Here is a 12546-nt window from a genome sequence, read left to right as displayed (position 1 = left end):
AAAGGAGGCAGGAAAGCCAATTTTAAAAAGTAATTAAACCACCCTCCTTCCTAGTAGAACGTAGCTAGAGTTGTAAAAAATCTGCAGTCATGGATAGCCAGGACCCTTTTGCACCAATAATTCAGAAATTATTTTCTCACGTCTGCACACTGTTCCTCCGTGCATTCTTTGGGTTGTATCTACTCATTTACAGAGATTGCAAGATCCCCTTTCTTTGACTTTGCTCTGAAGTTGCCTTTGAGGTGACAAAGCCTGCAGGGTTTCCTCTCAGGCTTTAGAGAATTAAGTAGTGTCTGTCAATCAAATGGCCCAGCCTCATCTGGGCAACTTTTAAAGGCTGGCTTCTGGTGGAATTTTTTTTCACAGAATAGAATGGCATAAAGGGCTAAAAACATTTCTGCAAAAAAGAAAGACAAGCTGAAAGCTGAAAGCACCCCTCCCATGTTTATAGCTTGTCTCCAAACCACAAAAGGTACATTCTTAGAGCTGTGTACTTCACAGGTTCTGAAAGGAAATTTTTCAATATTTGATCATACCCTTCAGTTTTCTTCAGAAAATGGCCAATCTTGCAAAGCATCTGCCTTGGCCCCCACACCAAGACCCTGTTTCCACTGTCTCTTAAGCTAGCTCAGATCTGCAGGACCCCTAACCCACACAATCCCAGATGCCAGAGCCACCTCAATTTTCTACACATTTGATAGTAACAAATCAGAATAGAGTTCAGTAGACTCTTGAGTAGTTCTTTCTCCGAGATGTCCTTCGTGTCTACACAAGTTGGAGACTTTAAGATGTACTAATGTAGTGTTAGTGTTAAAGCAGGAGTGTTACAGTGAAGTTTGGTGCTACACACTGCACGTGTACAGGAAGGGTTCTTGGAACAGAAGTGAATTTACTAATGCATCGTCCATGCTAGGAATACTGAGTAAGACATCTGGAAAACAGAATTGGAGTGGTCCCTACATGCCTTTTACACTAATTAACCCACCAGTATATTCCAATAGGAAGAAATTGAGGCTTCTTGTACTTATAGACAAACCCGTGCTCGCAGATATCCACTAGCATAAAATGAGGCCAGGAAGCAGCCTAGATCCCTGCTTCTCACAAGAGATGGTTTGATGGTTAAAATAAAAACACTCTTGGACATCTTGGTGGCTTCAATTAAAAGATTTAGTCTACTCTAAAAAGATCTAGAGATATGCTTTATGACATAAAACAAAATGCCCTTAAAATACATTATATTAATATTGAATGGTCAATTAACCCATAAGAATGTATAAATCTCCACCATTACTATGACTAAGGAAATAACTTTGCAACATTCCTACCCATACCTGAAACATGTAGCAATTAAGAAAAACTTTAAAGACATCAAAAGAAGGAAGATGGGAGTGGGGGGAGGGGAGTGGGGGGAAGGGTATGGGGGGACTTTTGGGATAGCAGTGGAAATGTAAATACCTAATTTAAAAAAAAAAAGAGGGAAGATGAATACGCAAAACCAAGGAACACTAAAGAGATAACTACAAAATAAATAACTTTTTCAAAAATTGTAGAAACCATAATGGTATTTAGGAAACAATTGGTAAACATTATACATTTTAACTTGGCGTGGCCAAGATGCATGCCAATAAATAAAATTTAGAAATAAGAAACTCGGTGAGTTGCTCGCACCTGCACAGCATTTGCCATTTTATTTTGGCCACAATGATTTAAATCAATGCCTTGTCCATCTGGGAGGTGGAGACCTGTGTGAGGATCGATGCTGAGCTGTGTTCTTGTTTCAGTTACCTCCACAGTAAGTGCTTAGTTCATATTTTTAAAGCCATGGAATGCAAAGCAAAAGAGATCTCTAAGTTACAGGATAGGATGAAAGGATTCCAAACAAGATAAAAGGTTGAAAATGACGTGAAAGTATTTGGCATGGGTCACAACCCTCCCCCCTCCACTCATGGAGAAGACCCCAAATCCAAGCAGAGAGTGGTTGGTTACACTCCCCTGAGTCAAGCTACCATTGCACTACTATTCCACTTGGACATGGTTAATAGGGACCATGTCTGGCAAGACCCATAGTGTCTGTTTTTCCCCAGCAGTCCACTCAGCATCCTCTGGTGGTCTGAATGCTAAACAGCATGGAGGGTGTTCCCAACTCAGTACCCATGGGTATTGGCTTTAAAAGTCAATGTGTATATTGTCATCTGTGATAGGATCTTACTCTTCTAACTCTAATGAAGAGCCAAAAGGACCAAGACCTTGTACAGGTAGACTTCTGGGGACTCCTTGATCCACTCCTATGAGGTTTCTCATACCTGGGACTAGAAACTATATGTAGTACCTCACACTTTCTAAGAACAGCAGCATCTAGTTATGAGTGACTTCCTCCAAACCTCCTTTTGTGTTTTTCATTTGGGTTACCTCACTCTCTAGAACGTTTCTACTTCCATCCATTTCCCTGCAAATCTTATAATTACATTTGTCTTTGCAGCTGAATAGAAGCCCACTGCGTACGTGGACCACATTCTCATCCATTCATCAGCTGGCAGGCAGGATGCTGTTTCTGTTTCCTAGCTATCAATAGAGCAAAAATGAAAACAGATGTTCAGCTATCCCTGTAATAGTGTGGAGAGACATTTGGGTATATAGTCAGGAGTGGAATAGCTGGGTCACATGGTAGTTTTATTTTTATTATGTTTAAGACCTCCAGACTGGTCTCTAATTCTATAACGGCTTCACTAGTTTTTGCTCCCACTAACAGTAAAAGCCACACCTGCATTTGCTGTCATTTGTTTTCCTAATGATAGCCATTCTGACTGGGGTGAAACAAAATCTTGGGGTTTTGTTTGGTTTTGTTCTTGTTTTTGTTTTGTTGTTGTTGTTGTTGTTTGAAAATGCTTCCCACTTTGGAGCTCTATCTGGCCTGGAACTCACTATGTAGACCAAGCTGGGCTCAAACACATAAAGATCCACTTCCCTCTGTCACTGAAATACTGGGGTTAAAGGCATGTATAACCATGCCCAACTAAGATGAATTCTTTTTTTTTCTTTTTGGTTTTTCGAGACAGGGTTTCTCTGTATAGATATGGCTGTCCTGGAACTCACTCTGTAGACCAAGCTGGCCTCGAACTCAGAAATCTGCCTGCCTCTGCCTCCTGAGTGCTGGGATTAAAGGCGTGCACCACCACGCCCGGCTTATGAATTCTTAAAATAGTGTTATTCTGCATTAAGACATTGGACACTTTCAAATGTTCCTGGACATTGATGTTTCTTCTTTTGAGAACTATTTGTTTAGTTCTGTAGTTAATTTGTTTCTAATTGAGTTGTTTCGTTTCTCGGGTTTGCTTTTTTTTTTTTTTTTTTTGATCCTGTGTTGGATGTAATAACCACTTGATTGAGAGTTCCCTTCATTGTACAGAGCTTCTTAATGTAATTAAACAATTTGGATCGTTAGTCTTATTTCCTGTACTACTGGGATCCTATTCAGAGGACCCCTGGCAGACCCTCTTTGTTGAAGCTTTCTTTCTGCCTCCCCTTTCCTCTAGCATTTTTAGCATCTGTGGAGGTTGTGCATCCACTTTGAGTTGAATTTTATATAAAGCAAGGAATAAGGATAAAGCTCTCTTCCTCCATGCTGATAATCTGCTTTCCAAACCCCATTTGCTAAAGAGATCATTTCTCTGATGTGTATTTTTGGCACTTTTGTCAAATTTCAGATTGTTGTAGTTGAGTAGACTTGTATGAGGGTCCTCTATTCTATCCTATTGATTGATTCCTGGGGCTGTGTAACTGCAACCCAGGTCTTGGGAAGTGGTAGGTTCACATAAGGAATTTATTACTGGTGTTTAAGTAAATTACCAAAGCAGCACACTGCCTCTAACTATCTGTACTCGTACACCTAGACAAAAGCTGACCCCAGACTTAATCAGAGAAGCCGCTTCTTTCAGAGAATGGTGGTGACTGCAGACACTTCTAGCTGAGCAAGATGCAGGAACTAAGCAACAGTTTGCATGCTCATCCCTAAACAACACATTTATACCATTCCCTGTAAGACTGAGGAAAGACTGTGGAAGATGGGTGGGAAGTATGTAAGAGCCTGTGAACCCCCGTTAAGACTGAGGGAACATTGTAGACAATAAGTAGTTAGGTGTATCCTATTCGGGAATTGTGACTGGCTTCTCCTTAGGTGCCCACTGCTGCTGTGAATTCACAGGTACAATGGCCAAATGTACAGTCTGTTTCATAGCAGCCCCGCCCCCTGACTCTTGCCAACAATCTTTCCATGGTCGCTTCTGTGATGTTACTGAGGCTTGAGGTAGGGATATGGTCTACATGTCCCGCGTAAGCTGGGCTCTCTCCCATCCCTTATTCTGTCTGGTCACTAAATGTAAATCTTTGTATTAACTGATAATCCCAGCCAAAAGAATTTTCTCGGATGTGGACTGAGAGCTCCACTAATCTACATATACAAAGATAAGTATTTAATATGTGCACTTACCAAAGTAAGAGTAGTGGAATTTCTTCAGTTTTATGGACAGTTTTATGTCTTCCTTTGAGAAATGTTTCTTCAGTTCAAGAGATTATTTATTGATTGGATGAATTTTACTGTTTGATTGTTATGGTTCTTTGTATATCCTATCTAGATATTAATCTCTGTCAAGGTATAGTTGGCAAAGACTCTCCCTATGTTTCTGTTTCATCATTTAGTGACCTCTACAGCATATCCACATGTTCCCTGCCCCTGAATTTTCATGAACCTTTCCAGATTTTTCTAGATTTTTTCCAAACTGTTCTCCTCATTCCTTGATTGCAGTGTGCAGAGCCATATCTACTCTCACTTATTGAAGTGAAATGTTTTATAGGCTTTGATGATAGTAGGATTTAATAGTCTGTGCTTTTGTTTAATGTTTCTGAGTAAGCTAAGCATGTGTCTCCCATCACATTTCTATTCCTCATGGTATTTAGTACAATAGCTTAGATGTAGTAATTGTACGGTAAATACTGTCTCATTGGTTGAGTACTCATAAACTTCTTGAAGGAACATTTCATTTGGCTTACTGTCTCCAAGGCTTAGAAGTGCCGGATGCATAGGAAATGCTTAACTGCACTGCTCGTAGAAGGAACAGGAAAGATTAGGGCAGATGAGCTGAGCCCACACCACACAAAAAAAGAGGCCAGTTTTGCTTTTTGTCCTGGCCAACCTCCTCAGCAGCATTTGATTCACAAGCTTGTTCCTCCTCTGAACACTTCCCTAAAGGTCCCAGATTCCTCATGGTTATGTCTGTCTTGCCTATCTTGTCTCTATCTTTTCTCCAGCACTGCACCTTGGAATGCTGAAAAATGGACCTTCTGCTACATTCTAATCAAGACAATACTGATTCTTTTCTATTCTAAGGACCCTTGCTTACCTATGTGATCTCATTAATTCACGGAATACAAAACCCCAGGTGCTGGTGACTCACACGTTCACATATTCAACCATGACTCATTTAGTAACTCTAAAACTATGTTGTGCTATAATCCTAGTTTCTGGGATCGCCATATCCAGTATCTGATACCCCAAGATTTTTGTTGAACCTGTGCTGCCCACCCACCCTCATTATATTCTTTGCCAGTTTGTATGAAGCTATCCCTTGTTCATTTGTCTCAAACTCATTTGCTAGTTATTTATTATAGTGGAATATTGCTACATACTAATCCATTTCAAAATTAAATATCTTAAAGGTAAAACTTTAATATTTTCTTTATCTAGTTTTATGTGTTTTACTAACTGCAGATAAGCTCTTTCTTTTTTCTTTCCTTGTTTCCTTCCTCCCTTCTTTCCTCCCTTCCTCCCTCCCTTCCTTCTTTCCTTCCTTCCTACTTTTTATGGTACCTGATAGCAATTCACAGGGACTCACAGAAACAAACACTCTACCTATGAGCTAAAATCCTAGCCCCAGTTTCAAACATTTCACTCATAGTTCTTCTGTGATTGCAGCCCAACATAAGCTAAGTCTGTAGCTGCCTGAAGGCTGATTGGGTTTGACGTTAAAGGTGGCCCACTCCTCAGTCTCATAACTCATTCTGGAAGCTTGGCTGGAGCTGTGTGAACCAAACTCACCCGTGGCTTCTCCACCTGTCTTGGGATTCTCAGAGCAGAGTGACTATAAAACCCCTTATTCTGGGAGTCAGTATTCCAGAAGAATTGTGATAGGGCAAGAGGTAGATAAAAGTTAACTAGACCAACTTAGTGTTATTCCCAGAACTCATTGGCATAACAATACTTATGCCACATTTTTTATCAGTTAAAGCATTCCTATGGCCTTAAAAGATTTCAATGAATGGAGAAATCAATTCTAGTTACTCATGAAGGTGTAGCAAGATGTGAAGATAAAACATAGCAAAGGAAGAGGTTAAATGGCAAGTTTCATTGGGAAAAGCTTTGTAAGCAGAATCCATCGCTTTACTTTCAAGATCTCAATATATCCCTGGATGCCTCTATGCCTTACACTGGCCTTTCCCTCTTCCTGAGACATTGTTCTGCTAAAACCACTGTGGTTATGCTTCCTTGCAGCTTTTAGGTCTTGGCTTTCTCTTATTCACTTATTTAACTCTACTGTTAGGCTAGCTTCTATGGTGCTCTTCATCAATGATGTTATTTGACAATATACAAGAGCACTTTCTCTTGAGACCATGTAAAACTGCCTGTGAATTGAATTGAAAATACTCATTGAATTTTTGCTTGACCAAAACTGAACTCAGGCTCTCAAACTTTGGCTTCTCTTAACTGTTAGCACAGACTAAATCACCTTCCCTAAGTAGTTTATTCCAAGAGCACACCAGGCAGCAAAGGGAAAACATTGGAACAACCTGGTTTTGCCACCTGCTCATCTTGCTTTCCTACCTTCCTCTCTTTAAAAAAAAAAAAAAAACCCTCTGGTTAATTCAGTGTCCTCCTCCCATGCAAGAAAAACCACATCTGCTCAATTTTGAGGTTCTTGAGACTTTTAAGATCAAAACTTTCTCCCATCTGCAGTAGCCCTAAAGTTCTCATCTCCGTCTGTTTATTTAGATTTGATGTCTAGAACTTTTCATTTATGGTACGTTCTCTCTCTCTCTCCCTCTCTCTCTCTCAGTGGGGGGGGGATTTTAATCTTAGTCCATGAACTTCTGAAGTGAGCACATTAAAAACTATTCCAGAATTCATGTTACTTGTGACTTTCTAAGAGTCTACTCAGCACACCTATTTATCTTCATATATTTATCCTCTTTTCCTTACAACCTAAGACATGGCAAACATGCTTTCCTGCTGTATAGGCTCATCTTCCATTACCCACTCCACACATAGTAGGTGCTCAGAGAACATGTCAGTTAAATGGATAAACAGATTCTTATCTGCATTGTGATGGAAACTGGACACATCCAAATCTAGAATGAAGAGGTATTTGGCACCACTTCTGCCAAGATCTCATTCTCTACCCCATAGCTGAGAAAAGTCTCTGACATATTCCTTAAGCTAGGTTCTAATTTTCTATCTAATCCAAAAAAATGGCACGTTGTTTTATTTAATTTAGTCTTTTTAAAGTCCTTTTCCTGTCTTTCAGCCTTTTTCCAGGCTGTTTGGCATGATGTTACTAGGCCAGTGGATCTTCAGTTGCCTCTTCTTAGTACATCCCTGCTGGTCTGTGTTGAACTAGGATTCCATTGGATACAAGCCACTTCTGTAGCCCATCTTTGTAGCCTGTTCCCTTGTTCTCTTGGATAGTGTTCTATCTTCTGATTTAACCCTTCCTCCCGTCCTCACTGATCTGGATCTGTCCCCCTATGTCACCCTGACTCCATGGTGATGTACCATTACTGACTCTCTTACCCACAATCTTCGTCATTGTCTTTTACTAAAATACATTTTTGTTTGGTTGTTGTTGTTGCTGCTGTTTTGTTGTTGCTGTTGTTGTTGTTGCTTGGTTGGATTGTTTTTGTTTGTTCTGAGATAGGGTTTCTCTGTGTAGCCATAGTTGTCCAGGAACTCACTCTATAGACCAGGCTGCCTCGAACCCAGAGATCCACCTACCTTTGCCTTCTAAAAGCTAAGATTAAATGTGTGAGCACTGCTTGGTACCAAAATAAGGTTTTATACCCACATCCAGGGATAGAAAAGGGAGAATTTTCTAAATTTATTTTTTTCACAATCATTGATTAAATATTTATAGTTTGAACTTTTGTCAAAAAGATCTAGGGTCACAAACTTTGTATCCAGCATTTTTCATTCCTCTCACATAGACAAAAAAAAAAAAAAAGGAAGAAAAAAGAGAAAGGTTAACGGTCCACAACCACAGCAAGCCGCAGATCACAGTCACATTATTTATCTTATTACAATCAGTGATCAGTTCTGCAACATATTAGAACCCATTGAAATAAATGTGATAGCAGTGGCTCTGTCTGTGTCTCAAGCATCACTATGTGGTCATGTTCAAATATATTCAAAGCACATGTTTCTTGGGCTTACAAAATCAAGCTGGGAACCACTTGAAAGAAATTTATGGGATTTCTGGGCCAGGAGATAAAGCAAGGAAGTTTAAAAACTATAATCTTCCCTTACATTTGAAGAAAATGAAAATTTTATTTTTTAGCTCCTTTTGTAAATGTAGCCAAGCCTAACACTATATTCTATATCTTCTTAACTTGTTTTCCAAATATAAGACAAGGTGGATAGTGAAAGAAAGAGCCTCAAACCCAAGCCAGCATGGTCAGTGAACATGTGAGTGTAGTGTGTAAAATGTAAGAAATCTTTATGTCTAACCCATAGAATAATAATGTGGATTAAATGGCAACAAAAGAACCTTCCCAGTAAACTTATAGCCAATTGCAGAGCTAGATGTTAATTTCTAATATGAATATATCGTTATACAAACAATTTTCTATGGGATAATTGGTGTTTTATAATTCTGTTTTCTTAAGTTTATATATAAATTATATAGATTTTTCTAAATGACTGTGAACCACAACTAGAACCATTGATTCACAAGAATAACAGGAACACTTTGGGAGCAAAGGTTTCTCCCAATGGCAATAGCCTTAAAGTTCTCATCTCAGTCTGTTTACTTGGGGAGAAAGGAAATTTCCTAGCTGATTCAGAAACTTCAATACAAGGCTGAACAATGGTGATTTCCATATGCCAAGGGATATTTGGTAATGATGTTGGAAAGGGTTTTTTTTTTTCATTTATTATAACTGAATTGAAGATTAGGGATAAACTACCGATTTCTAGTTGACAGTAGTCATGGAGACTGCTAAATAACCTACACAGTACAGAACAGACCTACATCAAAGAATTCTCTAGCCTAATATGCTAGTGTGAAGAAAATTTGAGTAGGGAGTATAAAGATTGTGCTATAGACATGGAACTAATAGCGAAATTGTGGAGCATAGTGGGAAGTCTTAGCATTGACTCTGGCATATGTAAGGTGTGTCATAAAAATGTCTAATCATGTGTGTGTTTATATATAAATGTGTGTGTGTGTGCATAAATAGAAGAAGTATGTGAATTTGAGAGGAAGCTAAAGGGAAAACCTGGGGGAAGTTGAAAGAGGAATGGAAGGTGTAGAAATGATGAAAATGCAGTGTACTTGTATGTGAAATGCTCCAAGAAAAGTCTCAGCAGTTTGATAGATTATTTAACAAAGACTCCCTCAATTAACTAAAAGATTGAAAGGCATAGAGTTACATATTTTATACACCAAAAAATAGACTCAATATCTTTTATAAAATAAAACAAAAACTGTAAGGCAAAATTGTTTAGCTTTGAATGGAAAATCTTCTAGACGAGATGTTAGTGTCATGCACACATTTTTTATTAGATATTTTCTTTATATACATTTCAAATTTCAAATGCTATCCCGAAAGTTCCCTATACCCTCCCCCAAGATCCACTTCTATCCCCAGTTACTGAACACCAGTTAGTAGAAAGAGGAGACTGAGAGCAACATTCTTCTTACAGGGTAGACAGCAAGCGTCTGTCAGTCATTGGGAGGCTAGGTTATACCTGTAGAAAATAAAAGACCACATTAAATGAGAATATGGGAATACACACACATATAACGCACATAATATATATTAGCTTATTTCACTCCTTAGTTTGTGTTTTCCAAATGAGGACAGGTACATGGCCCACTCATGTGTCTCTTTCTCTGCTTGAAACTAGGGAACTATCCTTTAGAAACTGTGCCTACTTATATTCCCTCTTGAAGACAAAAATAAAATTAACGATCTAAGTTATTTTCTAATACAATGAATTTTTTTTTTGGTTTAGCTGTTTAGTTTGATAAGTATTTGAATTTCCCATCTCTGTAAGCATGGCTGGGGTAAAGGGTTAAGGGGTGCTCATATATGTTCTCAAAGAATGAAATTCAGAATTGTTTTTGAAGCTCCTTAGTTCCAAGGAACTGTCTACAATCAACTAGGTTGTGAATATTTTCATTAAAGCCCTTCCTACTCTGTAGAGGTCCAGATGGACCTACAGCCAAGGTTACTCTCAGAGTATGAGCCTACCCTGTCCTTGGAAGCTCATGGCCCATGGACAGACCTATTTATAAGGAGACAATAATTGAGGTGTAGGGTGGGGTCTCCAAAAAGAAGATGTTCTCTACTGAGAAAAAGCATGAAAACCACAGCAGCTATTGCACAGGAAAGAGACAGGATATCACACTAGGCAACACCCTATTGTTTAAACACACACACACACACCCCTACACAACACTATCATGGGGTATAAACCACAAGTTTTACGTTGTCAATTAGCAAATGTTATGTGCCCTTCCTCTGACAACCGTCTTTCTGTGGAAAGATCTTCCAGCCATCTCCATCCCTAGCTTCATCCTTCAGTGTTCACATTACCTTCCAATAACTTTTTTAACAAAATTTGCCCCTTTTTGGTATCATTGAATTTTGCACATAATCCTGCCTGGGATTCCTTCCCAAGCTTCCACTGGTTGTTTTATGTCCTATAGAGTAGAAAGCATGACTTCCCCCAACCCCCCAAATCGCTGCCATCTGCGATTTTAAATTATAGCTGACTTATAAATCTACAAAGGAAAACAGAAGTTGGAATAGTTCAGAATTCATTGTTCCATTCTTACATATTTGTAATAATTAAAGTGCCAGTCAGTTAAAAATAAATAAATAGAAGCTGTTAAATGCCCAAAATAAACACTACCATTTAAATGGTTCTAATTAACTAACAGAAAAGAATTACCATGCTTACTTCCCTGAGAATTATCTTAACACTAAGTATGACACTGGTAAAATCTGACCTAGTAAAACAGATTTTTTTAATTTAGATAGAATATAAACTTGAGTGTTTATATTAAAAATTGTTGAAGCAATTTCAGGGTATGCTCCAGAGAAAGGGAAAATTCACAAATTCAGCACTTTTGTGGATGTGTACAACAGGTGGTAGAAATAAGAATGGCTAAACAAACATTCTACGACATAAAGACCATGTCCTGATGGGTGTATCTTGGGGAACAGGAGTTTAAAAAATTATCTTAAAGCAGACACAAGGAAGTGACTTACTTAAAACAGACTTAACCTGCATATGGGCACAGACAACCCCCAAAAAGAAAATATTCAAACAGGCATGTTAAACCTGGTGTTGACTCACATGAACATCAGGTGAGGCAGCTCAACTGGGTTCCACTCAATACATTCATGACCAGGAGACATATCATCTAAGTATGGATGGTGGAAGGTAGCATCCAGTGATGTATCGTTTGAGCAATGGTGTGGAACTCTGGACAGCCATTGCAATCATGAAATCAAAGCAACTGTGATTGTCCTGAGACCTCAGAGGATTGAACCCCAGGGGCGGGGGGCTCAGAAAGCAGTACAGCGTAAAATGTTTGCATGTGTCCCATCCTTCCTCCTAAGGATATAAAAGAACTTAACAATTGCCGTGGTGGGAGCAACTCTTCTATGATCTACCCATATGTTGCCCACAATCCTGTAGGTTGATTTTGACCATGCCACTGTAAGCAGCCCCAATTATATCCACTGGTTTGCCATGCTTTGGCTAGCTCAAGTCCTTTCACCATGTCTAGGTGAACAGACATCTGTTCATGCTTTCCCAGAAAAAGAGCCACAACTGGTGAGGTGATAATGTTGTTCTTAAGTAAGCCAGTTCCAAAGGCACTGTGGCTGCTATGAAGTTAAATTCATCTCTCTATTCTGGTTCTCTGCATCACCTTTAAATGGCCTCAAGGGAAAGTCCTATTTAAAAGCTTTTACATGGAATCACAGATGCGATCTGGTTGCCTAATGATGAAAGCTTGTAAATGGGGGAATGAATTAACAATGCTTTCCCTTCCAAGTTCATAAACATAAATTATGGTTAGATATAAAAAGAAAACTGAAAAACATAAACATGGCTCTGATGAAAATAAACTAAATGCATTTTGTTAGACTAAAGTAAGTGTTCATTTTTTTTTTATATTTTTATTACATATTTTCCTCAATTACATTTCCAATACTATCCCAAAAGTCCCCCATAGCGCCCCCCACTTCCCTACCCACCCATTCCCA

At 38.9% G+C, this 12546-nt stretch overlaps 1 long non-coding RNA gene across 1 annotated transcript in view; it reads left to right on the top strand.

Moving 5' to 3' along the window:
* The window catches only part of LOC110310989, a 50210-nt gene that overhangs the window by 29382 nt on the left and 8282 nt on the right, over positions 1–12546 (top strand). The gene's annotated exons all lie outside the window — the stretch shown is intronic.

This window comes from Mus caroli, chromosome 15 (assembly GCF_900094665.2).
Source record: "Mus caroli chromosome 15, CAROLI_EIJ_v1.1, whole genome shotgun sequence".
NCBI classification, from domain to species: domain Eukaryota; kingdom Metazoa; phylum Chordata; class Mammalia; order Rodentia; family Muridae; genus Mus; species Mus caroli.
This window is presented reverse-complemented; position numbering and strand designations above follow the sequence as displayed.